Here is a 14971-nt window from a genome sequence, read left to right as displayed (position 1 = left end):
CTTATTGCAAAGCCAACTTTCTGTTCGAGCTGGTAGTCATCGACAAAAGTCAGGATTCTAGACTGGATTTCATTGATGGGAAAGATGATGTCATCTGCAGGGCACCAAAGCATACCAGGGATATTAAACTCCCCTCCCAATATATGACAAATGGTGATTTCACATTTTTCTGTAATTTATGTACACTATTCTTCAGACCCCCAGGGTCCCAGGTCACCCCCCTCTTCGTGTCTCGCTGACCTTTTGATGAACTGGTAAGCTTGATGGAAATATCTATGCCGAGCTAATGGTACTCTCCAACAGTGACGTAGCTAGGATTCTACTGGTGGGGGGCACGAGGGAGCACCAGTATCTAATAGGGGGGCACCAGCTTTCAGTGGTGTAGTTTTTGGGACAAGTTTTTGTTAGCCTTGCTCAACACCCATTCATCCGGGTTTTTTTCAGTGGGGGGCACCTGGAGGGTACCAAAAATTTTGTGGGGGGGCACCGTGCCCCCAGCCCCCCTCCCACCCCCACGCCACTGCTATAACCATGATTCCAGCGTACCTCCAAGATTCCATCTGGTCTTTTAAGTTCAACAGAAGTTTCAAATTCAGGGTAATTTATTCTTCAAGCTGCAACACTTCATAATTGCAATCTTGATTCCCTCGGGAACAATGTTTTGCTTCCTCTTATCTGATCTTGGTTATGGAGCGCATGTACAGTGGAATACGAAAACCCTTAATTGGGACTTCACAGATTCCTTTGTTATTATAGTTATCTTGTATTATCAGTAATGGAAACAAAGAAATACAAAGATTTTGGACCTTGGGATAACAGTGCTCTTCTTATCTTTGTTCGAAGGTATTTGATACTCGGTGGACGAAATACCGGTTCTTTGCCTATGCCTTAGAATAGGCGGAAGCCTAAGGTTTAAACTTGACACCATTTCACACTCATCACTAAATCTCCAAGTGCCGTCAGACTTCCAAAATGACCTTTGTACCTGAACCTGTCAGGATGGAGAAATCCAGTTGAAGGTCAGTGAGCTTATATATTCATTATAGCTGTCAACTGTAATAACAGAACACCTGTTGAGGATCCATGGTTTGTATGCGTCGCATTCCATTGCCCGGGCATTCCATGATTTCTGACAGCAATACCAGTATTAAAAATCTCACCAGGATGTTTTTATATATCCTCCATCTCCTATTCTCCTGACTGACGATCACGCCTTGGTGAAGACTTTTAATCCTCTTGTCCCATCCGGTAGCCGTTTGACATTATGAACACGAGGCATGACAGACCCAAATCCAGGGTCCCAGGGGGTTACCCGCTTAGTTACGCAAGCAGACGCAAAAGTACTTGACCCCTAGGGCACGAGTAGCCCCTGTGAGGGCTGGTCCAAGAGCGTCTGTCCGGACTGGACTTAAAGAATTGATAACAAGTCGTCAGCATGATAGGTTACGTTAATGCGAGGAATATTTCTGAGTCGCGCGTTTTGTACAAGTTTATTTGTAGTCTTTTTGCGTGATCTTAACACTCTTCTTCGGGGCACAAGACCTGTGTGACATCTTCTGGTGAACTTCATTAGAAAAGTGATACTTTTTAAAATTTATGTAAAATTGTCCATGCTTTTCCGAACAACAGAGGGCACTGTGGCTGTGATGTCATTTAGGTAAGACATTGTTGAAAGGTTTAATATACGATTCAAACTCAGAACCCATTTTTGCTGACCGAAACCGTTTATGACAACAGATTGCTGTTGATTTACTCGATTGTTTGTGTACTTGTAATACACAATTGCATCAATTACCACTTAAAAACGGATGGGGCAAAATGACATTTAAAAACTTCCAACATGTTTTTTGTGTATATACAGAAAAACATATATAGCAGATTTGTTTAACATGGAAATTGGTATGACCATAAAACGACCCCAAAGCTACTGTTCGCAATGCAAGCTCAGGGGGGGAAAGGTTGTACAAAATTAATGTCTTTAAAATGGCAAGGACTCGAGTTGTCAAGGAGACCGACCTTAACCACCATGAGTCAGCAAAATGGAGCTAGCCAGGGTCCCCGCAGTGTCCTCCCCCATCATTCGCCCCTAGTGACTTGGTTCACTGAGAACGATAAAAATAGGCCAGCAAATACTGACTAGGCCCGATTTTAGAGCGCTTATCACCACGACCCACAGCCTCGTATTAAATTCCTCGTTGATACACAGCTGGGAAGGTACAAAGTTATAATAGAAGAATCAAAATTGCAGCTGTTTTTTTATCACAAATTCAGAGATGACACTTTCAAACCCTTTCTTGTTCAGTGATCTGAACAACTTTAACATCCAAACCAATACAACCAGAACATTCAGTTTTCAATCAGACCATGTGTGAATTGAAACTGTACATTCGGCAAGCAATTTCAAAATTCGAGTAGTCCACCATTTTACCTCATTTATTGAGGTAAGAGTTTTAAATTTAAGCCAAACCTCAAGGTTACAGGTTCCTAAACCTTGAAAATATAGGCCTAAGTGATCATTGCCGTAATTCTGTTCTAAGTTGTTGAGCACAGTTCACTTTGATATTTGAAAGGTTCCCCAGGCCAGAATTGTCGAATCATGATTGTGAAAATAGATTTTCGGTATTTCACATCAAAAGATTATAAAATGCAAAACGGCATCATGAATAACTTTCCTTATATTATGCCCTGATATCTTTCACTATTATGAAGATCTTACCGCAAGATTGATTGAGATACAGGGCCTAAGATCTGTTCTTATTAAATTAATGTCTTTTGTACAGTAATATTGCCAGATTAAATACAAATAAAGTTTTATTTGCCTGAAGTAAGACCATAAGTTTCCAGCAGGAAAAAGACATAAAAAGCTTTGGATTTTATGAAAGGGTCGAAGTATATTACTGCAAAACATTCATTTAGAGACGTTTTAAAAAGCTCCGTGTAAGGAGGGCAATCCTTTGCGTGTGGCTTTTCTGTCACCAAAACCACAGGTGTCCTTGAGTGGCCCGCCTGGCCAAAACCGCAATGTGTGTATGTGTGTGGGGGTGTCCAAATGCCGATAACTTCATTTCGGGAAGACTGCAGGGAAGTTTTACAAGGACCTTCAACATTTCACCGCAACACCTTTCCGCAGTTTCCCCTCAACGTTTCCCGCACGATCCGAGATGACTCCTTAAAGTTACACATGTTCAAGGTCTAGCCTATATTTAGGTAACAAAGTGTAAGTTGGATTGAATAACTTTGGCCGTGTGGGTATGTGCTATGCATGAAAGTTTAGCTGACGTTAGGATAACGTCTTAATAACGTCATAAACACATCATCATCAGGTTTTGTGATAAACGCGTTCTCTTTTGATATTTTAAAATTCCTGTGACCAAAACACTTTGTACTCGGAACCTTTAAATTGAGAAAAAACCCTATGTTCTCTTCTCGAGCAGACCTGGAATTTCTTTTATTTTTCTTTTGATCTTCTATCCCTAATCACACAGACTTTGCACACGTTTTCTTTTTCGGCAGTACCAACAACATCTTAGCTTTACACAGTGAAAGTATCTAAAACAAAGATCTTTCACGAAGAGAGACGTTATGCTAACGTCATCAATGTTACTTTGTACATTTATATATATTTTTATATTTGTGACTTTGTACATTTTATTCAAGGCATATTTGATTTTGGTCGCTTGGCAATTATGTATCTTCATTTTCAGCCGCGAAAATGTCGCCATGAAGGCGTAATCATGGGTCTTGTGACGTCATTATTTGTGTGTGAATATGAAGCCACTATTTCTCATGAACACTGAAACCAAATTTTGCTGGCAATTTGTATGTGGCTATACCATGTTATACAGATGAAAAATGAGTTGTCATGATGACATCATCACTTCTTTTTTTGCAGATTCGTTTATTTTCCGTACTATTTTAACATTCTTTTCAATAGATCTTTGGTGTAGCAGGTGTCAACCACTTATTCTAATGAAGGTGACTTCAGAAGCGAAGATTTCTTGTGAACCCTAGAGGGCGTTGTGCCATCATGTTTGGCTTGCACGTTTTCCATTTCACTAAAGTTCGTCGAAGAATTCCACTGACTTTTGTCTGAATTTTTGATATACGCCCAATATTTTGAGTCCATGTTCTCGGTTACTTGTAATCACAGCTGATGTGTTACAGATTAAGGTGTATAGGGAGGGAGATAGAAAAATTATTTTGGGCACGATAAACATCAAGTATAAATTTGGCATGTCAGGCCATGCGATTAGTTCCACACATCTGCAAGTATAGCGTATTACGTAATAGGATTTCGCACTGAGTTTGGATATTTAATGTTGAAGTATGTACCTGAAGAGTTGAATTTGAAAGATAGCTTTGACATTTGGTGTGATATAGCTGTGCTAAGGAGTATTTTAGGGCATGCTTAAGACTCAGTTTTTGACTCTTGAAGAGGTAACGTTTGACTCAAGACTTTCTTTTGGATTTACTTCACTTCACATTTTCACCTTCTTTAGATGCTAGATCAACCAATAGTACAAAATAGATTAATTAAACAACATGATTATCGTTTGTCATCTGTTGTTGCATACGACTGGCCCGGGATTACCTGGGTCGTCAAGGTTGTTTGTATTTGGATTCAGATAAACACATGGAAATATTCACCGATGGTAATTCTCCATACAGGTTTCTCTGTCATAGGAATTTCCTTGTTGTAATTAAGGAGGCCTACAAACCGTAGGTATGAATGATTGTATGCTAAAACAGAGACCATAAACCCAACGGCAAAATGAGAGAATCAGATTTCGCGGAATTCTTCAAAAGCAAATTTCAAAGGTTGTTCGCCCGACTGTGAATGCTTTCAACATCTTTTCTCGGCCAGAGCTTTTATCGGTCGAGGGGAAGATGAAACGACTCACGGTGATGCCAAATCTTAGGGAGCCATGATGACCCCTTCATCGTTTTCTCGAAATAAAGAGTTATATTTTCAGTGTCAACTTGAAATAAATTTGAGATCCATTAAACAAAATTGATACAACTTCTGTATCTTCTTCCTACTCTCAGTAGAAATTACACTAAATATCTCGTTCATTACGTGGAATACATGTATGTAATTCTCTTATTGCGAACACATTTACAATCTACCCACTGATCATGAACAGCACACGAAGTACTAAAGTTGCTGCATATTAACGAGTAGACCGAGCGCTTATATTGATTTTACCACTGCGTCTCACAGACTACCGCTGGGAAGTTCATAAGTTTATGACGTACAAGGCATACCCATGGCCAAGCATTATCGTCACGTGCCTTGGGTTTGTACACGATAATCTGCTGGTAGCGTTTTCGCCATGCCATGTGCCTAGTGGGCTACCGCAGCGAACCTATCAGGGCGCCAAATCCTAGCCACTCCATGCTCTGCTCACAAGGCACGCGCAAAACGTATGCTGCACAAAGCCCATGCCGACACAGGGGAAGGGACGACAACTGCTGGCCTTCTCTTTTTTATTCACTGGCGGGTTGCGTTTTTAGAAATTGAACAAGCCCGTCACCTTACACAAGGAACACTAATATTTTAAGTAGCATTTGATTGGCGATACAATACTCCACGCCATGATCGATTTCTGAAAAATGAAAGGTCTCTTCATCATAACTTCAGGTCTGATGACGTCTTCAGCCTGAGGTTTGCACATTTTGTATCATCATTACTATGCCTTCCAATTTTCAAGTGATTTTGGGGAACTTGGCCACAGACAAAATACATTTTTGAATGCTTCAACCTACCACCAAGGGTGCTTAAGTTTCTTGTGATGTCACCGGTATATGATTTGGATACTCCGTGACCTGAGACTAACACTGTGGAAACGAAGTTGACACTCTTTACCAAATTAAATTATGATGATAAGACACTTCCGGTTTCCACCAGAAGCGAGGGTCGTGTCATATTACGTACATGAGACAAAGTTTACACCAAAAAAACTTTCCAAAAAGTGAGCTATGCGAACTCACACTTGATTTTATGTCTTTTAAAAATTGAATAATCAAATTTTAACTGATTGTGATTTGACACCTGATGACCTCATCTTGATATTTTTTCCTAGCATTATGTTCCTTCCTGATGAAGATGCAACATTGCTAAGCGACCGAAAGGCCTTTTGAAAACTTGTGTACAAAGTCAGCGAGTTAAAATAAATATTTAAAATGTAATAAATAGTCATGTGATGACGTAATTGTGACGTCATTCCTCCCGAAAGACCTCTGCTATTCTGTTCTTTGAATGTTTAAAATTTCAATGTCATAACATGGCTTTGTTAAATGTTCACTTGAAAATGCTGACGAATAAAAAAGTAGAAAGTCTATTTGATTTAAGAAATCGAAACGAGGCTTATCCTGTTCGTGAACTCGTCACAAAGGCGGACGTGCCACGATTTGCAGGCCCTCATTGGACAATCGCTGAAGTTGCGCGTTAACTTCCAGTTCCATAGTTCCATGTAAACGCCGATCGATCTATGCATGTAACCTTATTTAAAGTGCACATGTGCGTGGCTTACGCTGAAGTGATGTCACACTTATGAACCGGATATGTGTGTTTGCAACAGATTATGTAGCTTTTCTGCGTACCTTAACCTGTGCTAAAAATGAGATTTCCATTAATGAATATTTATAAGACGTATTTCAAAACCGTTAAAGTCAATGAGATATGCATGCGAATGTTGAAATATACAAAATGTCCCAGGATGACGTCATCATGATTTCATTTCATATATAGTGTGAGGAATTCAGGTTCGACATACCCTGTGAATTGGATGATAATGAGAACTCATGCTATATGAAACGAAAATTGTACCTTTGAATGACATGTAATGACGTCATAAAAACAAAAACAAATTCCGAACTGTGACTGACCGCAAGTCGAACAGTACTGTTAGGTGTGCGTGTATGAGTTTGTTTCTGCATTCAATTGGGGACCCTGAACAATAGAGGATAATGAGGTCCCCGGATGACAGAGGGTCCCCGATTGACAACTGTGTACAAAACATATGGGGGGGGGTATTCTTAAAAAGTTAAAGTACAAACAAAAGAGGAACAATAGAGGGGTCCCCAGTTGCAGGCAAACATACACTTCACTGAGTGCGTAGTAACCTGTGGTTCAATCTGAAATCAACAATACGGTACATCAAATACAATAACTATCTGCCTATGACTGTCTTAAAAAAGAATCTTCGTTAAAGAATGTCATTACAAATGTTTATAAAAAGTCCAATCTCAGGCCAAATCCTTTGAAGCTTTCCAGAAACATTCAAGCCATGTTGGTTATTCTGTGAACAATACTTACGCTCGTTTAAATCAATAGTTTTGAATAGAACATAAGACAAATAAGTAAATTAAAACTGAACTGGAGTAGGTAACCATATCCCTGAAGTAGGCCCAGTGGAACTTTCACTGGTCATGTGCATGGACGTTGCACATCGTTCATTACCCGTTGAAAGCTTTCTGAAGACGGAAGCAAGACTTTGGAACACTTGAGGTAAAAAAAAATTGCTAAGCATCGTATCTTCTCCTGGTTTTAGAACTGTTTGCCACACTTGCCAACCTGGTCTAGCTTTCGTTCGAATCGTCTTATAATTACTGCACTACTCAAGGCGGCCGAATTGCGCGGCGGTCGAGCTTCCCTCAACCATATGGAGGGTCCTTCCTCCATGCCTAACCATATAAAGCAGATAACCAACCCCCGAGCGAGTTAAACTCCCTACTTCTTGTGTGGCATAAACAGATCTGTGGTTTATGAGAAACGCGAAGCACAAGGTCTATTGCAACCTAAAAGATAAATCATGTTCAAAATTTACCTCACCTTTTTTTTTCCTAGCTGCAGTGTCGGCGAAAGGCTAGGCACGACGTACGGATCTCCTCGGTCGCTACAACCGAGACCGCGCCAGCATTTGGTGCCGAACAGAACCTGCGAAGTTTTGCGTATGGAAGTTATGGGTGATGACGCACCGGACGCTCAACGCCAAAATGAAGCGGGGACTGTCAACGTGCTTGTTTCACGCGGTGCCAGATCTGCAGTTTCGACGTTGGTTCACTGATGACACCAGAATCCGCCACACGTATAGCGCGAGCGCGAACCAGCTTTGGAATCGTTGATCGAGATCCAGATCCACATGGAACAAACACGCACGTGGACTTCAAACTACACGGACAGGTTCGAGCGACGACTACGGTTTCATATAATTTAACCAAAATCACCCAAATGGTTGACGGTTTAAACCATCTGGTTGACTGTTTGAAATCAGCCAGGTGCCAAACTAGCCGATTTATCAGTCTTGAGGAAATTATTCACCTCAAAATAACTGCACCAGATGTCAATGCCCACGAACGGCGCGAAGGTTCCAACCGACAGAATGGGACTGAGTAACAAGACGATAAGTTGACAAGGGACGTCGATTGTATCCCCGCGCTCAGAGCAGGGGAAATAGAGGGCGGGTTTTGAAATGAAATTGACAGCCATTTGGTACAATAGAGCTAGGCCTACATATAAAAAGCTAGAACGCTGACTCATGTACAAAGTGATATGATGCCTGCTGGCCGAATCCTACATTGTGCACAATCCTACGGGGAACTCGGGAAACTTTGTACGTACGGGTATATCCCTATATCTGCGTCCGTATTCTAAAACGATACACCAACAAAGGCAATACGCAAACCTGAACGAACAATCAGTATAAACGAGCGTTTCATTTTGCTCTGAGCCCCCCCCAACAAAAAAAACACGCAAACGCGTGCGCGTTGCATATGGATTTTGCCGTGACCATTGATCTCCCTTGATCAATGGCCGCAGACGTTGTTTTAATCGGGTTTGATTGGTACCCGATGCGCACGCGTCACGACAGTCACCGTACTCCAGAGCCGAGCTATAAAAACTAGAGCGCTAACTTCTCATTCTCCGCGCAGAGAAAATTTGACCCTGTCCTGGATGCAGACATTTTGAATCCATGTGCGTGCTTGTGGAATATTCAAAACCAGAAATTATGATTATCGAATAATGTTTTCTAAATGCAGACCGCAAGTACAACAATAACGCTAATGTCGGCGCGTCTTTTAAATAAGGCGCACACGTACAGAGCAATGTCACATGTTCGTATACATGGCTGATTTTTTTTCAAACAAATCTTTCCCTAACATTCGAGCAACGTCAACGTCGAGCCGCAAAATGAAATGATTGTGCGTTCAGATTGGCTTTGTTGACGTATCCTGTTGGAATACGTACAGACGCAGATATGCAAATAATTATAGCAATACAAAAGCCGTACAATATTTCAAGTTTCCATAGGTTTGTGCACAAACACGGATGCACCCAGCGGACATCACTTTGTGTCCACGAGTCGGAACTCTTTGCTTAACACTGACTGAATTAAGGGTTTTAACGATTTTGAATTTCACTTATCAAAAAGCTGCCATCAAAAGACATGCATAGAAAATCAGGCGACCTTGCTCGAAACAGGGAAACATTCGATTTAAAACAATCAGCTATAGATGTAAATAAAATGCTTTGCTCTGTACGTGTGCGTCTTTTATTCAAAAGACGCGCTGACGTTCGCGTGTAGTTTGCATTAGGTTGCATTTAGGATAGTCCTATTTTATTCGAGATTCATTCCGTCTGATTTCGAATGTTCTACAAGCACGCTCGAAGATTCAAAATGTCTGCGCCCAGGACGGCGTCAGATTTTCTTCGGGCGGAGAATGAAATTTTAGCGCTCTAGTTTTTATTTAATTCGGTAAACACTCGATCCCCGCATATAAGTGCGGAGTTTATGCGCCTTTGACCATAACGGTCTCAATTGCGTGCACACCGCACCCGTGCAAAAACGTGGTTGGGAAACTTACCATTTGTCAGAGGGTGCACGCACTTCAACTCAGGGCGGATTGCACACACGCGAAGTTAAATCGCAACTGACTGACGGTCGAACTTGAATTCTCGCCTTAACTAATTGTGACCCGGACATGGCTAGCATTGTAGGCCTATTTACCCTCCAGATTAAATCCAAACATGATTTCGTGGAATACAAACAAAAAAATAACCTCGAATTCAGCACAGTGGCCCAGACCCATTGTATTATCGAGCACTTATGCAGGAACTCTGAAGCATGTACAGAAATTGTAGCTTGGACACAGGCCTATACCGTAGGCCTACTGGAGTTCAAGAGCCGCGGTGGTTTTAAGCGGCACTTCTTGTAACTTATCAAATTTCTAAATTCCAACCAATCCCACTTTCAATTTTAGTGTTCGCAGTGCTACTTGTGCCATTTCGCATATATAAAGACAAAAAGTCCGATCCCACCCAAGGCAGAAACGTGTTGCTATGGGAAAGGTTGGCAGGTCATCGGTTATTTTGCTTTTGTAAAGTTTGTTTTCTTCAAAGATCAGCTATTTTAGTTCATGATTTGAGGCCACTGAGCACACGTTTCACACGAGAACAGGAAACCCCTGTAATTAGGTGTCTTCACCATAGGGAAAAATGAAATGTTATTCGTGGTTGTATAAAGGTGCACTTCACAATGAGAGTACAAATACAAGAAACCACTGTCAGAAATTTTTTTTATCATCGAGAGAACTTGCACCAAACAGTTAAACGTGAATCATTTGATTCAGAAATAGCGAGTGAGGAAATTCTTGTGAAGGAATGGTGCAGTATACAAGCTGTACACTCTACAACCCATGAACTTTTCATGCCACGCAGAAGGGGCGATTGTTTTCGATAAAAAAGCTCTCGTGCATGCTACTCGCAAAACAGGTGGGAAAATCCCTAGTCCACCGTTGAACCTCAAGGTAGACTGCGGGAGGCGAGTTGCCATCTCAACAGAAATTTGAGAGTACCTTCTGATATTTGCTCGTGCCGAGAGGGCAGTTGAGTTAGCTTATAGGGCCTACAGTACATGACGTACGCAGCTTCGCGTGTCAAGGACGTGATATATGGCACAATCGGCTCAGATCATCTCGGGGCCAACCGACTGACCTCAAACAACAGCTCTGGAGTTACAACATTCCTGGCATATATAAAAGTATTTCTTTGAAGTTGACTTCAGCTTTTTTTATCACAAAGGGCCGTGTTTGCTACAGGGAAATCCCCCTTCTTCCCCCATCCATGGCAATCAAAATTTCGAAAAGGAAGCATGCCATAACAGTTCATATCATCATTGGCCGACCGTTGTTTTTTTTTTCCAACTACACGACTGTCCGGGAAACGCCAGGTACTTTCCTACGGGAAAATTACCAGTCTTGAAAGGAGACTAGTCTTCACGCATGGCACAATGTGTGTTCCCCCTGCTGAAATGTTGGACTTAAAGCACCTCTTAGGAAAACACGTTTTCTCGGATTTTATCAGTTCAAACAAATCTGAAAGCATGCAAATCGAATGCAGACTCATTTGTCTTTAGATCTCAAGTATAACAAGCTAAAATGGTTTTTTTTCTGTTCATGCCAAGATGCAAATTCTGAATGTAGATTGCGCCATTCCGAGAAACACAGAAAACGAGTGGAATCCTCGCCGTTTTCATTGTTTGGCATGTACACGGGTTTATCCGCTACGAACACATCGAGGGCTCTCGTTTTCGCCGAATGACAAAATCTAAATTGGCATGAACAGAAAAAGGCCCTTCTTTCTCAGCTGTTATATTCGTGCTCTAAAGACAAATGACACTGCATTCGATTTGCATGTTTCCAGATTTATTTGAACAGATAAAATCGGAGAAAACGTGTTTCCCTTTGAAGTGCTCTTTATAATCAACACTTGCCGTCTCCAAAACATTCTCCCAAAGTTAAGTTGTAGCCTTTATTCAAGTCGAGTTTCCTCATTGTTCTGTACAACAAATTTGCTGAACTGGCTACCCGCCTCAATACATGCATTCAGTGCTCTGGTAAGCCCATCACGCACACGCGATAACCCATGAAACAGCAGTGCAAGACAATACGTCAATATTCGGAAAGAGCTGCCCTTTAATTTGTTTTTCTTTGGCTGGATCAATCAGTTTATTAATTTTTCTCGTATAGATTAAACAACCGTTGGCCGTTTCTGCTGCAGTTTAGTCTATACGACCCAAACCAAGACTCCGGGACACCAATTTAGCGTGAACTTTACCAATCAGCCGAGTCAAGTCACAGCCAGCCCTGTGACGTTGCCTGCTTCGAGTTTTTTGGGGGGAAGGGCATATCACAATACAGATCATTTTGATGCTGATGGTTTTTGCCGATGGAGGAGCTAGGCTAATTGCTTCCTTGGCGACGGGTCTGGTTACGGCTAGGTGCGCCTTCTTCCCGATATCGTGCAATACGTCCATACCAGGTGGTAGCAAGTCAATTTTGGCAAGAAAGTCAAGTCACAAGTCAATTTCTGCAAGTCTAAGCAAAGTCACAAGTCACTTGGTCCAGTCACAAGTCAAGTCATACATCGTTTGATCACAGGTTAAGTCAAACGCCAATTTTATCTGAACGCAAGGAAATCACAAGTCTTTCTGTCAAAGTACAAGTCAAGTCGAGAGATGTGTGATATCACCCTAGTCAAGTAGTGATTCAGACGTGGCCTTGGGCAGACAAGACCGAAGCAGAACTCGCGAACCGAAGTCTTGAGGAAGCCTTTCTATAAAATGCAGGGCCGTTGACATGTACAGTCTCCTCTCTACCTCTGAGGGGACCGGATGAGACTACAAGTTGGGAATCTTTGCACACTTAGTCATGAAACACATCAAAATTGTCTTCTTATAATTTAAATTATAGCTCCTTGTGTGTGGGGGGGGGCAGGGTCCCCTTCCCCTATCCGTCCTTGTCTCCATTTTTGCATTTCCAAAAAATACCGTTACTGGCACGTGGCGTCTATGATCTACACCATGTTGGTTTTGTTTGTAGATTTGTGCACATGCATCTGAATTCTTTTTTTTTCCAGTGATATAACCTTGATGTAGGCCTAATTTGTCCGGGTTATTCCACCACCAAATCTAGCAATACGTAAACCTTGTACTCTCGTTTCATACACACATATTACACGTAGGCCCTACTGTACTTCTGTTTTATTTTCCCACTAAAACAGATTTTATTCATTTCGATTGATGTTCTTTGTTAATGGCGGAGTTAAGCTTCATTTTATGCTGCATCAGTGTTGAGTACTCAAGCCTAGTCTTGGTACTGTCCTACTTGGCGTTGGTTTGAGATTTCAAACTCCCCCAAAAGAACATGACAAGTATTATACACACAGCCAGCCTGGACTTATCTCCTGATTTGATAACGCATGACGGATATTAAAACCGGATTTGGAACGGCTCAGCGATAGAGCTGACAAACAGAACTAGACACATCCCCCGGTAAACACGTACATACATGTATACAAGTATCCTGAAAGTGCACCTAAAAGGGCAGAATAATATAAACCACCTTTGTGATTCAGTTACCCTTATACATGAACATCAAATTTTTGTTTTGCCACATTTATTTAAAAACGTAGGCCTAAATTTTGGTGTCTGTTTGGTGTTATGCTAATGCAATACGAGAGATTCACAACAGTGCGCCTCCAAGAGTTTGCAACGAATTGGCCAATCACAACGTGCGAAATCTGTCGTCCTTTCCAAACGCACATTGGATCGACAGAATTCCCGCGTCGTGATTGGCCAACGAGTTACGAACTCTAGGTAGCGCACTAACCTCCGATGTTGTACCTCAGGGAGAAAACCTTGATGTTCTACAGATATGCAAAAAAGAAAACTGCTGATAATTTAGCCTAGAGGCAAGTTGTTGCGACTGTTGTGCAAGTGCGTGGTAGTACGCCAGTGAGCAACCACCTCTCAGAAAGGTTTCCAATGAACAATTAAACTCATTGTTTTCAATTTGAACAAGCAAATCTGCAACTAAACAGTCTTCCCTAAAGTGAAATCACGGCAACAGCGCACTTATTGCTCGGAAAACCTTCGAACAAACTTTATCATCCTGTAAAGCAAACTGAAAACGTTTCACCCCGCACAGGATGTCGAAGTCATTATTCTTTAGAAACGTAAACGAGGAAGAATTTGTATGTGGGTCCCTGACAAATTCTCTGCATGTACCCAGATTTGAGTATGCTCGGCATGCACATATGAAATTTAGACGCGCGTATGAATTTGTCTGGCTTTTCTTTAACCTGAGCCAACGGGGAGGTACAGCATATTGTCCAACGATCCTTTCAGCAAGCAAGGCTTTCTTAAGATGCTGCCGCCCTGGCTGCCAAAGGCAGACGGCTGTCAACGAGAAAGATCTACGACAGCCACATTCGACATTTCAACTCCTGGTGTAGGCAACATTCTGCGAATCCGATCGAAGCAACTCTGTCCCTTGTAGAGGGAGCACTCGTACGTATAGGTTCGCTGTCATCGCTTACAGAGTGCACTCGACACAAAACTCCAGTCTGTGATACTGCAGTAATTCAAGGGGGATTCGTGTATAGCGTATTTTGTTCACGATCCCGTCAACCCTTGTTGTAACAAAGTTACCTACAGGGACCAGACGAATTGCTTTGTTACAACCACGACTTTGTTGTAAAAGTAGAACACAAAGCAAAACATAAGAATTCAAAAGCTGGGACTCGCAGAATTTGCTCTTTATCCGCCCCGAGCTGAAGTGCACCCTCAATCGGCAAAAGAAAGACAGGTGGTTACAAGCGGGTTCTTGCACGCGTCCTGCGTGTACGCAGAGACCATACATGTACATGCCGGAATAAACTACTGTACATGTAGTTATGCGTACTCAACGTGCTCCGCGTCAAACGCGCATATACTTGCGCACCTTATGGTGCGCCTAGGCGGTTAGTACCCCCAAAAAGCAAGCCGTCTTTTGTGCCATTCGGAGCAGATAACTTTGGTTGGTTTGCGTGTTCAACATTGTACCGCGGGTGCCCCGTACACGTGCGTACATACACGTAATGGAGTGTTTCACTGGTGACATGCATGTTCATGTACTGAGATTGGTGGAG

At 41.9% G+C, this 14971-nt stretch overlaps 1 protein-coding gene across 3 annotated transcripts in view; it reads right to left on the bottom strand.

Annotated features, from left to right (window-relative positions):
- The window catches only part of LOC110975392 (solute carrier organic anion transporter family member 3A1-like), a 28456-nt gene that overhangs the window by 13256 nt on the left and 229 nt on the right, over positions 1-14971 (bottom strand). Inside the window, exons 1-2 of one of the 3 annotated variants that reach the window (XM_022227847.2) lie at positions 9868-10164; positions 7835-7939 (exon numbers count right to left, since the gene is read on the bottom strand). The exons of 1 other annotated variant lie outside the window; for it this stretch is intronic. The gene's annotated coding sequence lies outside the window, so the exon portion shown is untranslated. Of the gene's footprint in view, positions 1-7834; positions 7940-9867; positions 10165-14971 lie in introns of those variants that run through there. One more of the 3 variants, XM_022227846.2, reaches the window with a different exon arrangement.

This window comes from Acanthaster planci, linkage group LG20 (genome assembly GCF_054643075.1).
Source record: "Acanthaster planci isolate LZ-2023a linkage group LG20, COTS_SCS, whole genome shotgun sequence".
Taxonomy (NCBI): Eukaryota; Metazoa; Echinodermata; class Asteroidea; order Valvatida; family Acanthasteridae; genus Acanthaster; species Acanthaster planci.
The sequence above is the reverse complement of the archived record's forward strand: the minus strand, read 5'-3'. Positions and strand labels throughout refer to the sequence as shown.